The sequence below is a fragment of the Hippopotamus amphibius genome, chromosome 11 (assembly GCF_030028045.1).
Source record: "Hippopotamus amphibius kiboko isolate mHipAmp2 chromosome 11, mHipAmp2.hap2, whole genome shotgun sequence".
NCBI classification, from domain to species: Eukaryota; Metazoa; Chordata; class Mammalia; order Artiodactyla; family Hippopotamidae; genus Hippopotamus; species Hippopotamus amphibius.
In genome coordinates, this window is record NC_080196.1 from 56,569,142 (window position 1) to 56,587,709 (window position 18,568).

The following is an 18,568-nucleotide window of genomic DNA, read 5'->3' on the forward strand; positions in this document are numbered from 1 at the left end:
AGGGGTGATATCATGCTTTGCTTTTGATTTGTTTCCTTCAGAATGCCTACTGCAGATTGCTGTGTGTGGGGGTGTTTAGAAATATCTGTTGAGTCACTCAAAGATGAAGTGAAGCATTGAACCAAATTAACCATGAAGTGCCTAAAGAAACAAATTAGTCCATCATTTATAGTGAGGAAGAAGACCTTATTTAACCAACTTTAGGAACAGACAAAATAGAGTAATCAGTGCTAAAAAGGCAAGCAGGCATAGAGACCCACAAAGCCTCCAAATTCAATGACGTGGAATCAGAAATTTGGGGAAGCAGTCCTCAGTGGTGGTTTTGAAGAATGAGAGTGAAATAACAGTGACTATTTGTGACAGAGAGCTGCTCAGCAATAGTTCTTCTAGCCAAACCAGTTAAGTTTGGAGGGTCAATTACGCTTGAATGGTAATCTAAATCAACAGAAACTTAGAAAAAATTTTTATATGAAGAATATAGCAAAACATCTCAGTTTAAAGAGAGCAATTTTCTTAGAATCAGGAGAAATTACTCTTTCAAAAAACTTATACAATAAGTAAAACAAGGCATATTCCTATTCAATTTTAATTCATCATGACTATATGACCATTGTCAGCAGACAAATATCCAATCTTTAGTTTGATTCCAAGCATATACTTTTCCATTGTTTGTTCAGTGTAGTACTTTTGAACAAGCCTACTTTGGTGAACTTTAATGTAAATTATTTACAATTTTATACAATTATGCAAAACTTTAAGAAAAACAAAACAAAACAAAAAAAGAACTCTTTCAATTATTTGAGAGCTATTTAACCTAAAGGAAATTTGTCAGCTTTGAAAACTAAAGAACTCTTCCAACTGAGAAATCAGTAAAACATGGATATTCTATTTAAATTGAAGAACATTTCTTTTAGAAAGGAACCTACATCTGGAGAGATGAGAAAAGACAGTCAAAAATCAGGCATTTTCATGTGAGGGCATCCTTTTCCAGTAAGCATGGCTTTGCTGCTTTGAAGTTCTTTTTCCCTTATCTGCTGAATGTCAATCCAAGCCTGGGGAAAAAAAGAGAAAAAATTCAAAAATCATGAAAATTTTGCTAAATCGATCATTGACCTCATCTCATTTCACTTTAATGCTGCTTTTCTTTGTATCATTTCTAATTTGCTCCTCTCTGACCTCTTAACTTGTATGATGTTTTGAGTTTTTTGATCTAGTTGATGGACAACTCAAGTTCACTAGCATCCCCTTTGTTTTGTCTCTCCTTCTTCTCTCCTTGTCGCAGTATGTGTTTTTTCCCAGCTCAACTCCTTTTGACAATTCATTTTAACTCTTAACTATAAACATTTTAGTGGGATCAAAATTTACAAAATATTAACCAGATTGCCAAATTTCTAATTTAATTTTTGTGTTAAAGCTCTTTCATCCCCACTCTCACCTTAATTAAAGTTATTTTAGGCTCCTAAGATTTGTAGCCTGTTTTCTTTTCTTTTCTTTTTTTTTTTTTTTTGTGGGGAGGGGCAATTTTTTGGTCTTTTGAGATTTTCCTCATTCCATCCTTCTCTGCCTTCTAAGAATAGGGCCAACCCCTGACAGGGAGAAACTTTCATAGCTCAGGAGTTGGAGAAGAGTTGTATGATCTTGGCATCTGCTTCAGGTTCTTGTTGTGTCCATGATGATACCATCTGGGTCACGTCACCCGTATTCCCCTGGACTGATTTCAGTTAGATATGCCTGGTTCTACCTGGCCTTTTGGGCATGATACAGGATGTCGCTAAAGTCAATGGCCAATCCTTCCTTTCTGACTTGATAATTGCCTCAGCATATAGCCTTGTACATACCTAAATTACTAAATATGGATGATCTTTAATGCCTGTGATGGAGAAGTTAAAAATCAGACATATCTGAATATTCTCAAACCATCAGAATTTTCTGTTCCATATCCACACTCACACTTGCCTCTGACCTTTTGCATATCACTATTCTTTCCTGGCACCACCTCCCACTGACAAGAAAGATAATTTCTCCTGTGTGAAACAAACTCCTTTTTCTTTTTCTTTTTTTGAATTGATTAATTTATTTCTTGGCTGTGTTGGGGCTTCACTGCTGCACATGGGCTTTCTGTAGTTGTGGCGAGTGGGAACTACTCTTCATTGTAGTGTGAAGACTTCTCATTGTGGTGGCTTCTCCTGTTGTGGAGCTCTAGGTGTGTGGGCTTCAGTAGTTGTGGCACACGGCTCAATAGTTGTGGCTCACGGGCCCTAGAGCACAGGCTCAGCAGTTGTGGCACATGGGTTTATTTGCACCACAGTGTGTGGGATCTTTCCAGACCAGGAATTGAACATGTGTCCCCTGCGTTGGCAGGAAGATTCTCAACCACTGTGCCACCAGGGAAGTCCCTGAACTCTCCCTTTTTATGATACATTCTTTTGCTTTTCCCATGCATTGGCTGCAATATGGTTAAGCCTCCAAATAGCTATTATTTTCTTCACTCTGTTTTATTTATTTCTGTTCTATTCTTTATTTCTTTCATTCTAGTAACTTTGGGCTTTGTTTGCTCTTCTTTTTCTAGTTCCTTGAAGTGTAGTGTCAGATTGTTTGAATTCTTTCTACATTATTTAAATTGAAATATAATTGATTTACATTATATTAGTTTCAGGTGGACAGCATAGTGATCCAGTATTTTTAAAGATTATACTCTTTTAAAAGTTAGGAAAAGATAATGGCTATAATTCCCTGTTCTGTACAATATATCCTTGTTGTTTATCTATTTTATACATAGTAGTTTGTATCTCTTAATCCCATATGCCTAATGAGCCCCTATCCCTTTTTTCTGCCCTCTGGTAGCCACTAGTTTGTTTCTTATATCTGTGATTCTGTTATTGTTTTGCTATATACATGCATTTGTCTTATTTTTTAGATTCCACATATAAGTAATATCATACAGTGTTTGTTGTTCTCTGACTTATTTTATTAAACATAATATTCTCTTGGTCCATCCATGTTGCTGAAAGTGGCAATATTTCATTCTTTTTTATGGCTGAGTAATATTCTACTAAATATATATATATATATATATATATATATACACCACAGCTTCTTTATCCATTCATCTCTTGATGAACACTTGGGTTGCTTCCGTATCTTGACTATTGTAAATAGTGCTGCTATGAATATTGGGGTGCATGTATCTTTTTGAATTAGTATTTTCATTTTTGTCTGGGTATATACCCAGAAGTGGAATTGGTAGAACATATGGTAGTTCTATATTTAGTTTTTTGATGTACCTCTGTACTGTTTTCCATGGTTACTGCACCAGTTTACATAATATACATTCCAACCAACAGTATACAGGGGTTCCCTTTTCTCCACTTCATCTTGAACATCAGTTATTTGAATATTTCTTGATGATAGCCATTCTACAGGTGTGATATGATATCTCATTGTTTTGATTTGCATTTTTCTAATATGAGCAATGTTCAGCATTTTTTCACATGCCTGTTAGCCATCTGTATGTCTTCTTTAGAAAAATATCTTTAAGATCTTCTGATCATTTTTTGATTGAGTTTCTTTTTTAATATTGAGTTGCATGAACTGTTTATATATTTTGGATATTAACCTCATGTAGATTATATCATTTACAAATATTTTCACATTCCAAAGAATGTCTTTTTGTTTTGCTGATGGTTTCCTTTGCTGTGCAAAGTTTTTAAGTTGAATTAGATCCCATTTATTTATTTTTGTTTTATTTTTATTGCCTTAGGAGACACATTTTAAAAATATTAAAAAAAATTATTTCAAAGGCAAAATTTATTGTTTTGCCTACATTGTAGTCTATGTGTTTTATGGTTTCGGGTCTTACATGTAGGTGTTTAGTCCATTCTTAGTTCCTTTTTGTATATAGTGTGAAGGAATGTTCTAATCTCATGGTTTTACATGTAGCTGTCCAGTTTTTCCAGCACCATTTATTGAAGAGACTATCTTTTCTACATCATATATCCTTTCCTCCTTTGTTGTAGGTTAACTGACCATAGGTTCATGGGTTTACACCTAGGCTGTCTATTCTGTTTCATTGATCTGCTTGTCTGTTTCATACCAGTACCTTGCTGTTTTGATTACTGTAGCTTTGTAGTACAATTTGAAATTTGGGAGGGTCATACCCCAAGCTTTGTTTATTTTTGTTAAGATTGCCTTCATAATTTGAAGCTTTTTTGTGGTTCCATATGAATTTTAGGGTTATTTGTTCTAGTTCTGTTAAAAATAACATGGATATTTTGATAAGGATTGCCTTAAGCCTATAGATTGGTGTGGGAGTATAGCCATTTTAACATTAATACTTCCAATCCAGGAACATGGGGTATATTTCCATTTATTTGTATAATCTTCAATTTTATTCATTGATATGTTATCATTTTCACAGTATAGGACTTTCACCCCATTGGTTAAGTTTATTCCTAGGTATTTTATTCTTTTTGATACAATTGTATATGGAAATTTTTGAAATTTTCTTTCTGATAGTTCATTCATGTATAGAAAAGCATATATTTATATATATTAATCTTATATCCTGCCACTTTGCTGAGTTCATTTATTAGTTCTAATAGTTTTGGGGTGGAGACTTTAGGGTTTCCCATACAAAGTACCATGTCATCTGTAGATACTCACAGTTTTGCTTTTTCCCTTCCAATTTGGATGCATTTTACTTCTTTCACTTGCCCGATGGCCATAGCTAGGCCTTCAAATACTATGTTAAATAGAAGTGGCAAGATTGGGTATCCTTCTCTTGTTTCTGAATTAAGAGGAAAGGCTTTCAGCTTTTCATCATTAAGTATGATGTAAGTTGTGAATTTTCATAAATTGCCTTTATTGTGTTGAGATATATTTTCTCTATACTCACTTTTATAAGAGTTTTTATCAGGAATGGATTCTAAATTTTGTCAAATGATTTTGCTGTGTCAAGAGAGGTGAACTTTGTGATTTTTATCTTTCCTTTTGTTAATGTTGGGTATGGCATTAGTTGATTTGTGAATGTTGAACCATCTTTGCATCCCTGGAATAAATCCAACTTGGTTATGGTGTATGATCATTTTTATGTACTGTTGGATTTGGTTTTCTAATATTTTGTTATGGATTTTTGCATCTATATTCATCAAAGATATTGGTCTGTAATTTTTCTGTGTTATCTTTGTCTGGTTTTGGTATCAAGGTAATGGTGGCCTCTTAGAATATATTTGAAAGTGTTCTTGCCTCTTTGGTGTTTGAGAAGGAAAGGTATCAGCTCTTTTTCATATGGCTTATAGAATTCACCTGTGACATCATTTGATCCTGGACTTTTGTTTGGCAGCAGGTGTTTTGTTTTGTTTTGTTTTGTTTTGTTTACAAATTCAATTTCATTACTAGTGAAAGGTCTGATCAACTTGTCTGTTTCTTCTTGATTCCATCTTGGCAGGTTGTATTTTCTAAAAATGTGTCCCTTTCTTTCAGGTTGTTCAATTTGTTGGCACATAACTGTTTGTAGCATTCTCTTATGATTTTTTTATACTTTGTAGTATCAGATTTTTTTCTCTCTTTTATTTCTTATTTTGTTTATTTGGGTCTTTTCTTTTTTCTTCTTGGTGAACCTGGTTGAAGGGTTATCAGTTTTGTTTATCTTTTCAAAAACTCAGCTCTTTGTTTTATTGATATTTTCTATTGTTTTTTAATCTCTATTTTACTTATTTCTTGCCTGTTCTTTATTACTTTCTATCTGCTTCTGACCTTGAGTTTTGTCTTTTAGTCTTTCCATATTTTTTTAGATGGTAGGTTTCGTTGTTTAGTTGAAGTTTTTGTTATTTCTTGAGGAAGGCCTGTATTGCTATAAACCTTCTTCTTAGAACTGCTATTGTTGCATCCTGTAGATTTTGGAGTGTTGTGTTTACATTTTCATTTGTCTTGAGGTATATTCTGATTTCCTGTTTGATTTTATCATTGACCAACTTGTTTTGTACTAGCATGTTTTTAATATCCAACTATTTGTTCTTTTCCCAATTATCTATTTGTAGTGCATTTCTAGTTTCACACAGTTGTGATTGGAAAACTGCTTGATATAATTACTATCTTAAATTTATTGAGACTTATTTTGTGGCCTAGCATGTGATCTATGCTGGAGAATGTTCCATGTGCACTTGAAAAGAATGTGCATGCTGCTATTTGTAGATGGAATATCCTGTAGAAATCTACTAAGTGCAAATGGTCTATCATACCATGTAGGACCATCACTGTCTTATTGATTTTCTGTCTGGATGGTCTGTCCATTGATGTAAGTGGAGTGTTAAAATCCTTACTATTATTGTACTATGGTCTATTCTTCCTTTATATCTGATAATATTTGCTTTATATACTTAGGTGCTCCTGTATTGTGTACATACATGTTACAGAGTATAATATCCTTTTCTTGTAGTGATTACTTTATCATTATAAAATGTTTTCTTTGTTATAGACTTTGTTTTAAAGTCTACTTTGTCTGATATGAGTACTGCTCTCCACACCTTCTTGTTTTAATCTGCATGAAATATCATTTTCTGTTTCCTCACTTTCAGTCTGTGTGTGTCTTTAGCCATGAAGTGAGTCTCTTGTAGGCAGCATATTGAAAGGTATTTTTTAAATCCAATCAAACATGCCTATGTCTTTTGATCAGAACATTTAGTACATTAACATTTGAAGTAATTATTGATAGGTATATACTTGCTGCCATTTTGCTACTTGTTTTCTGGTTGTTTTTGTAGTTCTTCTCTTTTCATTTCTTTTTTGCTGTTGTTCCTTTCCTTGTGGTTAGATTATTTTCTTTAGCAGTATGCTTGTGTTCCCATCTTTTTAGTTTTTGTGCATCTATTGTAAGTTTTTGATTTGTGTTTACCATGGGGTTCGTATATGTTGACTTGTAATTTTACCTACTCTTATTAAACTAATAGTCATTTAACTTCAAACACATTCTAAAAGATGTACATTTATTTCTCCACTCTCACATTTTGTGATTTTGATGTCATATTTTACATCTTCCTGCTAATACCTTATCTGTTTATTATAGTTACAGTTGCTTTCACATTTTTTTTTTGTCTTTTAATCTATTTACTGGCTTATTTAAGTGGATGACTCTCAGTCCTTACTATATATTTTCCCTTCCTAGTGGGATTTTCTCTTTCCTATATATTCTTACTTCTTTTCCACTTAGAGAAGACACTTCAACTTTTCTTTATGTTCAGTTTAGTATTGATGGACTGTTTTAGTTTTTGCTTGTGTGAGAAGTTCTTTAATCCTCTTTCTATTCTAAATGATATTCTTGTGGAGTAGAGCATCCTAAGTTACAGGTTTTTCCTTGTTAGCATTTTGGATATTTCATGCCAGTCCCTTCTGGCCTGCAAAGTTTCTGCAGAGAAATTATTGGTAGCCCTATGGGGATTCCCTTGTATATGACTCTTTGTTTCTCTCTCTTGCTGCCTTTAGAATTCTCTCTTTAACTTTTGCCATTTCAATTATGATATGTCTTGGTGTGGGTCTATTTGGAACCCTCTCTCCTTCCTGTAACTGGATACCTGTTTCCTTCTTCAGGTTTGGGAAGTTTTCAACCATAATTTCCTCAACTATATTTTTGAACACTTTCTCTCTCACTTTCTATCTGGGATCCCTATAATGTGAATGTTGGAACACTTAATGTCATCCCAGACATCTCTTAAGTTGTTTTCATTTTTTAAAAATATGTTTTGTTTTTCTTTCTGCTGTTCTGAGTGGGTGATTCCCATTATTCTATCTTTCAGATCACTTATGCATTCTTCTGAATCACTTGGTAAGCTATTCATTCCTTTTAGCATATTTTTTATTAAGGCTATTGAATTTTTCATTTCTGATTGGGTCTTTTTTATTTTTTAGTTCCTTGTTAAAATGTTCACTGTTTATATCATTTTTTGCCTAATTCAATTAATATTTTTATATTGATGGTTTGAATTCTTTATCATAATTTTTAAAATTTCTGTTTCACTATTTCCCCAGGTGTTTTTCTCTTACTTTTTCAATTGAGAGCAGTTTCTCTACCTTTTCATTTTGTTTAACTTTCTCTGCCTTTATCAATTTAGGTGAAACAGTTACCTTTTGTGGTCTTGAATGGATATTCTCATAAGGAAACATCCCTGTATAGACTATGTGTGTGCAGTGCCTCTGATGGGAAAGCTGGATTTGACATGATGCAAGTCACTCTGCAGGGCTAGCAGTGTCCACACGGATTCTCATCTTGTATTGGAAGGTAAGTGATGATAGAACAACTGCTCTCAGAAATATGGCTGACTTCTGAGGCATCATTTGAGTAAGCACAAAGGTTTAACCACCTCACCCAAGCTCTGCCCTGGGACCAGGTTACCTCTGAATCCCATGGTAGAGTCTTACCCCTGGTCATGGGCACCCCAGATCAAGTTCCAAGCTGTGGCATAGAGTAAGTGATATTAGAGAGTTTGCTTAGCTTGGGCTACAGTGCACAGTGAGGCTGTAGTGAAAAACCCACCAACTGCAGTAGCAGTCCTCTTCCCATCCTGCCAAGTTCTCTTTGTCTCTCACAGCTAATCACTGTCTACAGCCTCTATTGCTCCCACCATGTTATGGAACCACCCCACAGGACATGGGGGCCCACATGGTTTCTCTGTGTATCAGGGGGGTGAACTGTGATGAAGTGGCCACTATTAGATACCTAGGCAGATTTTGGGGTGCTGCTTTAGTAGACTACGAGAGCAGACCTTTCTCTACCCTGCCTCAGAGGCTAGCCAGTGTGAGCATCCACCTCATGAGTGGAGTCCAGTCTCCCCTCATCCCTTCTGTTTTTCCCAGCAATCCTCTAACCAGCCAAGGGTGTTTCAGGACTGGGTGCCCAATCTTTGGCTCAAAGCTCTCACTCCCTAGTGTGGATGACTGCTTGTGCAATCTGTCTTTTTCTCTGAGTTCCCTCCCAGGGGCACAGATCCTGGCCTGATTTCTTTTCTTCCCTTTATACTTGATTACATGTGTATCTTTCTTACAGCCTTGGTTGTACAGGACTCCTCTGCCAATTTCTAGTTAGTTTTCATGAGAATTTTTACACATATAGATGTATTTTTGGTGTGTTCATGGGGTTAGAAATTCCACATTCTCTTACTCTGCCATCTTGATTTATTTTTTTAAAAAAACTGTTGTTTCTTAATGTAAGTGTTCATTGCTATAAACTTCCCTCTTAAAACTGCTTTTGCTATATCCATAAGTTTTTGTATTTTGTGTTTCTATTTTCATTTATTTTAAGATATTTTTAATTTCACCTTTAATTTCTACTTTTATTCATTAGTTATTCAGGAGAGCACTCAATTTTATATATTCATGAGTTTTCCAGTTTTCTTCCTGTTATTGATTTCTGATTGTATACCATTGTGATCAGTGAAGATACTTGGTATGGTTTAAATCTTTTTGAATTTGCTTAGTCTTGTTTTGTGGCCTAATATATGGTCAATCCTAGAAAATATTCCATGTACACTTGAGAAGGATGTTTATTCTCATGTTGTTGGATGGGATTTTCTGTCTGTCTGTTAGGTCCATTTGGTCTATAGTGATGTTCAAACCTCTTTGAGCATCTATAATGTTGTTTTCTTATTGATTATCTGGTTGGAATATGTATTGACTTCTGAGAGTGGGCTATTAAAGTCCCCAGATATTGCATTGCTGTTTATTTCTCTTTTAAGCTCTGTTAGTTTTAGCTTAATATATTTAGGTCCTCTGATATTGGATGCATAACTGTTTACAACTATTATATCATCTTGATGGATTCAAAACTTTATCATTATATAATGACCTTCTCTGTCTCTTTTTACCATGTTTAGTTTAAAGTCTATTTCAGCTGATAATAAATGTAGCTATCTATGCTTTTCTTTGGTTACCATTTCCTTAAAATATATTTTTCCATCCCTTCACTATTAGTCTATGTGTGTCACTAAGTCTGAAGTGAGTCACTCTATTTTGTTTTATGTATTTTATTGGAAAATTTAATCTACTTACATTTAAAGTGATTATTGACAGGTAAGGACTTACCATTGCCATTGTGTTAATTGCTTTCTGACTGTTTTATAGATCAAGTAGTTGTTGATAAAGGCCAAGTCTAGGATCTCCTGGTAAAACTAGTGTGCCTTCATGGCTATTGTTTTATTTGGAAATGTAAGATTTTTTTTTGAAATTCAAATATGAGCAAATGATACATTTTATCTAATGAGATCTACTTTCTTTTTCTTTAAGGTACTGTCTAGTGGAAGGGATGCTGGGGAAAATTCTAATTCAGGGATACAGTTCAAAATGCTCTTACCTTGATATTTAGCCATTCCATGAATTCTACTCTTGTATGTAAGAGAACACATGTTGTACCTATTTAATTCTTAATTTTCACCATCTTTCTAAGGAATATGGTAATTAAAGTTGTCTTTGTTTTCTGAATTCAAGCACTCTGCAAAAAGAAAAAAGAGAGAGAGAGTGGAGTGAAATTCATTGGTGGTTAAGTTTTATATGGGGGAGGGGCAGGAGGAAGAGGAACATAAAGGCTGGTGGTTTGAGAGAAAAGACAACTGGTAAGAAAATATATGCTAATGGGAATTCATCAAGGACTACAATGAGGAGCATGGTATGCAAAATATGTTTCCATTTCTCCTGCCAACTGCTTAATAAAATTATGAATTTCACTAATGCCTCTGATGGAAATAGATTCTAGGAGTAGAATGTGAAGAATTGCTGAGTCTATCAAATTGTTGAGTGTCATTGCTTCTTTGAACAATAAGCACAGTCAACCAATACCCCAGTTAAAAGTATTTTCTAACTTGAGAATCTACAAACATCTTATTATACTTCTTTTACATTTTATTACATTTATACCAGGGATTGGAGAAGATTAGACAAATAAAATTGCTTAGTGAGATAAGGTAATTACTTTATTTTAAAGAATTTTTAAATTATAAATATTTTGCTGAAATAATATATTACAAAGTTCATCAGTACAATGGGAGGAGCTGTGTGAGTATAAAAATAAGTGCAATATTTCTACACTGTCTGATTGTTCATAGCAGGGAAGGATCAGAGTGAAAAGAAAGTTTTATCCTTAAGACCACAATGCTTTTATCTCTATTACAGAAACTGAGTACATTTAGTTATAGAAGATACCACAGACCCATTAAGAAAACCCTTGACCTAGATCTGACTTGTCTTCTCTCCTAGTCCCTTCAGAAGCCATTTCTTCTTAATCTCTGTGCTCAGTGACAGACTATCTCTGAATTCTTAGCAAATACTTTACCTAATAGACAGAGTATTAAATATTTCTTTTTGGTTGAACAAGTCTTTTACCATCTTAGTGCACAATTTTCCAATCACCTTTTCAGAAATGATGTGCAGCAATACTCAAATTAGAAAATTAAATCTTAGCTCTTTCGCTAATGTGAAATTGATTGCTTCCTTTGTTCCCAGTGATATTTTTCTTTAAAAAAAAAAGAAAAAGGCAAATCAACTTAAGTGCTAAATTGACAGCCTAGAGACTAGAGTGCCAATATACATTTATTTGCTAAAAAACAGTACAAAATATGTATAAAGATAAAACAAACTTTCCTATAGTAAAAATTAAAATGCCTAAAGCAAACTGATACCTACAGATCCATGTTCTTAATTTCTTATACTGGCCCAAGTCACCTTATCCAGAAAGATATGAACCCTGATATGGTAGGGTTGGGCCCTTTCTAGGACACCTTGGTAATTGGTTCTAGATTCCTATTTCTTCAGTTTCTAGTGTGGATTGATCAAAGTTACAGAATTTAGGTTTATTTATTATAATGAATATTGCCAATAAGGAAGCAAAACTGTAGATTTCTGGATAGTTGAACAGATCTTCTTATCAACACAGGGATGACTAGACAGTATTGAGAGTACAGTTAAAGAACAAATCAAATCCTTTTGTACCATACTCTGTTTCTATTGAAAATGACTTGAAATACATGCTTGAAATAAGTACAATGCTTATATGACTTTAAAAAATATAATTGATGAGAAATACCTATTTAAAAAATAGAATCTGTTTACAAAGGGGTAAAATGAAATTCAACAATGTAAACTTTATTAGGGATAAATGCAAAGTTTTGCTCTTAAGTTAAAAGACAAACCAGAGGGCTTCCTAGCTGGCACAGTGGTTGAGAATCTGCCTGCCAATGCAGGGGGCATGGGTTCGATCCCTGCTCCAGAAAGATACCACATGCCACAGAGCAACTAATCCTGTGTGCCACAACTATTGAGCCTGTGCTCTGGAGCCCGTGAGCCACAACTACTGAGCCCATGTGCTGCAACCACTGAAGCCCACGCACCTAGAGTCCATGCTCCACAACAAGAAAAGCCACTACAATGAGGAGCCTGCACACCACAATGAAGAGTAGCCCCTGCTCACTGCAACTAGAGAAAGCTGGTGTGCAGCAATGAAGACCCAACACAGACAATAAGCAAATAAATAAATTTATAAAAAACAAACAAAAAACAGAAAAAGGTACAGATTAGAATCTAGATCATGTGAAGTTAGTTTCAAGGTATAGAAAACTTTATATGAGTTAGTGGCTGTCGGAAAAAGTAAAGTTGGTTGAAGCAGTTTTCTAGAATTGTAGTCCCCAGAGGGCACTCCCAGAAACAGTCCACTCTGTGTTGTCATTTAGCCCCAACCAAGATGGAATGTTCAGTTTTATTTGCTGCACTGTAGAGGATACTTACACTTCATGGAAACCATTCAGAGATGAGACTGATAATAACGTTTATTCTAGAGAAGAGAAGATTCAATTAGACCATGGTCTTGTCTTAAATAATGGTAAAAATAGGCAATATTTACTGAATGCTCACCTGTGCCAGACACTGTATTATAAAATGTTTATATGTAACATCTCACTTAGTAGTGGTATTAGCAACCTACTACTATGACAAATATCATTAGCCATAACCCTAGAACTTGATACTAATATTTATCTGCATTTTTCAGAAGAGAAAACAAGCAAAGAAAGATAAAGTAACTTTCTCAGGGTGCAAAGACCACCATGAAAAAGAAAGATTGAAGTTATTCTACTAGGTTAAAAAGAATTGTGCAAAAACTAAGGATGAAAGCTGCAGGGCAGCAGAATGTAGATACATTAAAGGAAAAGAGTTTTATGATTCAGATCTGTCTAAAAGCATAATACACTCTCTGTGAACCTGTCCAAAAGGGATGTGATAAAAAGAATGTGCATCTGCTGCAGACCTAGCAGTTCTCTAATTCCTGTCCACATGTGAGTTCTCTGCTAGTATAAGAAAGGCAGTAACATTTTGATAAAATATGAATCAATCTATTGAACAAAATATGGTTTCTGACTTCAGTACAATGGATATCCTGATACCCTTTTCTAAGTTTGATCGAGAGAGAAGAGATATAAACATCATACATGCTGAGTTATGTTACAAGAATGTGAAAAGGCGTAGCATCCAATGACAAAATAGAGACCCAACCATGACATCTTTCTAACTATCTTTAATCCCGATCTAGCATGAGAATACAATCCTTCTTGAAGGTCATTTTGCACTTGGAACTCCAGCCATTATATAGGTCCCTACATGAACAAAAGAGAATGACACATTTCTAGCATGGTTTCAGCTTCTAAAGGTCATTAATAGGCTCTGTGCTTGGGGCCAGTTTGTTTCCAAAGAACAACAACAACAGAAAACATACAAATTCTCTGCATTTAAAGCATTGGCATCTCTCTCAGTATTTCAACTGCCCCAGTCCTATTATGAAATGTGATGCATTTTGTTAACAATATTTTATTTTTAGCATTTCAGCTTCTAGCTACCACAGGTCAATACATTTTAAGAAGATGTTTCAATTTTATCCGAAATAAATGATTCCAGACAAAACAAAATTCTTCATTTCTGGTCAATTATCTATAAGAAGTTAAATGAAAGATACTTTGTTTTCTGGTTGACAGTGAAAGGAGGATAAGATTTTCAGGAAGCCAATCCAGCTCTCAGTTTCAACTTAAGTAAACTTCTCAAGGTACAAGAGATCACCTTATGAAAGGAAATCACATTGTTCTTCCTACCTAAAAGGGACTGAGCTAGGATCAATGAATAGAAGCCATGGACAGGAGAACAAGTGAAGTAGCTGACTGAGAGGTGGGTAAATTGGTCCTTCTCTGGCATCTGTTCTGGATCTCCCAAGGTCTGGTAAGCAGCAGAATGATGGGGCCCATCCATGGCCTCACTCCTTGTACATGAATTCGGTCATGAATACAACAACAAAGGTGACCATAGAGCAAGGAGGATGATGAGAAAGTGAAATCCCCTCCTATCTGCTTCCCTAGTTCCTCCTCCTCTTTAAAATTCTCTTTTTCTTTCACTTTTAAAATTCTGCCATCTCTCTCCTTTAGTTTCACAGCATGGAATATCAAGGTTAAGATCAACAGTAGAGAAAAATAAGAATTTTTTCTCTTTCTTTCTATTTGTCTTTCTTCCTTCCTTCCTTCCTTCCTTCCTTACATTCCTAAGGAATTATTTATTGCTAAGAATTCTATAGTGTTAAGTTAGGTAATGATTTATTCCTGTCCTCAAAGAGCTCACTGTGTGTGTGGCATAATGGTGCAAATAGACAATTATGAAACAACTCAATAAGTATAAAGTTAGTCATATCTGTGAATTATAGAAGGAATGAGGGTTTCTCATCCTGACTAGTGAAGGGACTCAGAGAAGGACCCCTGGAAACCTTCACAAACACTAAATCTTATTTTTGTAATTTATGTTTATTATTTTAATTCTAAATAAGTGGTAAGCCCATGGAAAACAAATTCAAAAAGTACAAATGAGAAGAGAGTAAAGGTTAAGCCTCTCTTATATTTTTGACTTATAGCTAGCCAATTTCCTTCTCAAGACATAAACAAATTTTTGTATGTCTTTCCAGATATACTCCATACATTTTTAAATACATAATTTGGGGGCAGAGTCAAGAGGAAGGAATGGGAGGATGTGGAGTTTACATCTCCTCACAACTGGGGCAACTACCAGGCACTGGTAGGGGACCTCTGACACTTAAGGGGACAGGAGGAAACCCTGAGATACTTGGTAGGAAGTGAGGGGAGGGAGGGGGGAGGAGAAGTAAAGGCCAGAAGGGACTGGTGTCCCTGAGGGGCAGCTGGGGAAGGGGAGGGTTCCAATGCTTAGGAGAGGCCCCTCCACATTGAGGAGATCAGCAGGAATGGAGGGAGACACTTGAGGTATAGGAGGATTGGAAGAGAATGGGCCATTTTCCCTGCCCACTTGGACCCAGGGAGCCTGCTGAAGGTCTGATCCTCTGGGCCTGATCCTCCACATTCCAAAGCCCCCACTGGCCAAGCTGAGCCTAAGTCCTGCCCCCCCCTCAAATGGCCACAAGGGCCTTTTCTGGCAGTGTGAGTCCTGAACCTAGGTCCCACCCCTTGCCTAAGCCCCATCACCCACAGCCAAGGCATTTTTCCAGCTTTTTTTTTTTTTTTTTTTTTTTGCTGTTGTGGTTCTGTTTTACCTTGTTTTTCCATTTATATTTTTATTTTTTCTAATAAAGGTTTTATTTTTATTATTTTATTTTATTTTTTATTCTTTGTTATTGTTCTGCTTATTTATTTATTTATTTGCAACACCATGCAAGTTGCAGGATCTTCACTCCCAGGCTGAGGTTTGGATTTGAGCTCCTGTGGTGGGAGCACTGAGTCCAAATTGCTGGACTAGCAGAGAACCTCAGACCCCAGGGAATATTAATTGGAGTGAGTTCTCCCTCATCTTGGCACCAAGACCTGGCTGTGCCCAACTGCCTGCAAACTCCAGTGCTGGATGCCTCTGACCAAACAACCAGTAAGAAAGGAACACAGCCCCACCCATGAAAAAAAAAAAAAATGAGATAACAAAAAATATGTTACAGATGAAAAAGCAAGGTAAAAACCTACAAGACCAAATAAATGGAGAGGAAATAGGTAATCTACTTGAAAAAGAATTCAGAGTAATGATAGTAAAGATGATCCAAAATCTCAGAAACAGAATGGAGGCAAGGATCAAGAAGATACAAGAAATGTTTAACAAAGGCCTAGAAGGACTAAAGAACAAAAAGTGATGAACAAAACAATAAATGAAATGAGAAAGACACTAGAAGAAATCAATAACAGAATAACTGAGGCAGAAGAATGAATAAGTGATTTGGAAGATAGAATGGTGGAAATTACTGCTGAGGAGCAGAATTACAAAGAAAGAAAGAAAAAAGAAAGAAAGAAAGAAAGAAAGAAAGAAAGAAAGAAAGAAGGAAGGAAGGAAGGAAGGAAGGAAGGAAGGAAGGAAGGAAGAAAGAAAGAAAGAAAGAAAGAAAGAAAGAAAGAAAGAAAGAAAGAAAGAAAGAAAGAAAGAAAGAAAGAAGAAAGAAAGAAAAAATAAGAATTGAGGACAGTCTCAGATACTTCTGTGATAACATGAAATACACCAACATTTGAATAATAGGGGTTCCAGAAGAAAAAGACAAAGAAATGGGTCTGAAAAAATAGTTGAAGATATTATAGTCTAAAAACTTCCCTAACTTGGGAAAGGAAACAGCCATCAAAGTCCAAGAAGTGCAGAGAATCCTATATAGGATAAACCTTAGGAGAAACACAGTGAGACACACATTAAACAAACTAACAACAACAGCAAAAACAACAAAATATGGAAAATAAATATTAAAAGCAGCAAGCAATAAATAACATACAAGGGAATCCCCATAAGATTATCAGCTGATTCCACAGCAGAAACTCTGCAAGCCAGAAGAAAGTGGGAGGTTGTACTTAAAGTGATGAAAGGGGAAAACCTACAACCAAGATTACTCTACCCAGAAAGGATCTCATTCAGATTTGAAAGAGAAATCAAAAGCATTACAGAGGAGCAAAAGCTAGAGAATTCAGCACCACCAAACCAGCTTTACAACAAATGCTACAGGAACTTCTTTAGGTAGGAAACAGAAAAAAAGAAAAAGACCACACCAAATAAACCCCAAACAATTAAGAAAATGGTAATAAGAAAAGACATATTGATAAGTATCTAGAATGTAAATAGATTAAATGCACTAACCAAAACACACAGACAGTCTGAATGGATAGAAAAACAAGACCCATATACATGCTGTCTAAAAGAGACCCATTTCAGACCTAGGGACACATGGAGACTGAAGGTGAGGAGATGGAAAAAGATATTCCATGCAAATGGAAATCAAATAAAACCTAGAGTACCAATACTCATATTAGACAAAATAGACATTAATATAAAGACTGTTACAAGAGACAAGAAAGGACACTACATAATGATCAAGGGATAATTCCCAAAAGAAGATATAACAATTAAAAATATTTATGCACCCAACACAGGAGCACCTCAATATATAAGGCAAATGCTAACAGCCATAAAGGGGAAAATCGATGGTAACACAATAATAGTGGGGGACTTTAACACCTCACTTACAGAAATTGTCAGATCATCCAGACGGAAACACAAGCTTTAAATGGCAAAATAGGCCAGACAGACTTAATTGATATGCATAGGACATTTTGCCTTAAAGTGGAAGAATAGACTTTCTTCTCAAGTGCACACAGAAAATTCTCCAAGACAGATCACATCTTGGATCACAAATCAACACTTAGAAAATTAAAAAAATAAAAATTGAAATCATACCAAGCATCTTTCTTGACAACAACACTATGAAATAAGAAATCAATTCTAAAAAAAAAAAAAAAAAAAAAAAAGGTAAAAAACATAAAGGGAGACTAAACAGTGCACTGCTAAATAACCAAAGGATCACTGAAGAAATCAAAGAGGAAATCAAAAAATAGCTAGAGACAAATGACAATGAAAACACAAAATCCCATGGGATGCAAAAAAAAGCAGTTCTAAGAGGAAACTTCATAGCAATTGAATCTCACCTCAAGAAACAAGAGAAATCTCAAACAATCTAACGATACACCTAAAGCACCTAGAGAAAGAAGGACAAAAAAAAAAATCCAAAGTTAGTAGAAGGAAAGAAATCATAAATATCATAGCAGAAAGAAATGAAATAGAAACAAAGAAAACAATAGCAAAGATCAATAAAACTAAAAGCTGGTTCTTTGAGAAGATAAACAAAATTGATAAACCTTTATCCAGACTCTTCAAGAAAAAAAGGGAGAAGACACAAATCAATAAAATTAGAAGTGAAAAAAGGGGAAATCACAACTGACACCACAGAAATACAAAGAATCATAAGAGACTACTACAAGCAACTATATACCAATAAAATAGACAACCTGGAAGAAATGGACAAATTCTTGGAAAGGTACAAACTTCCAAGACTGAACCAGGAAGAAATAGAAAATATAAACAAACCAATCAGAAGTAATGAAATTGAAACTGTGATTAAAATTCATCCAACAAACAAAAGTGCAGGATCAGATGACCTCATAGGCAAATTCTACCAAACATTTGAGGAGAGCTAACACCTATACTTCTCAAACTCTTCCAAAAATTCGCAAATTGAGGA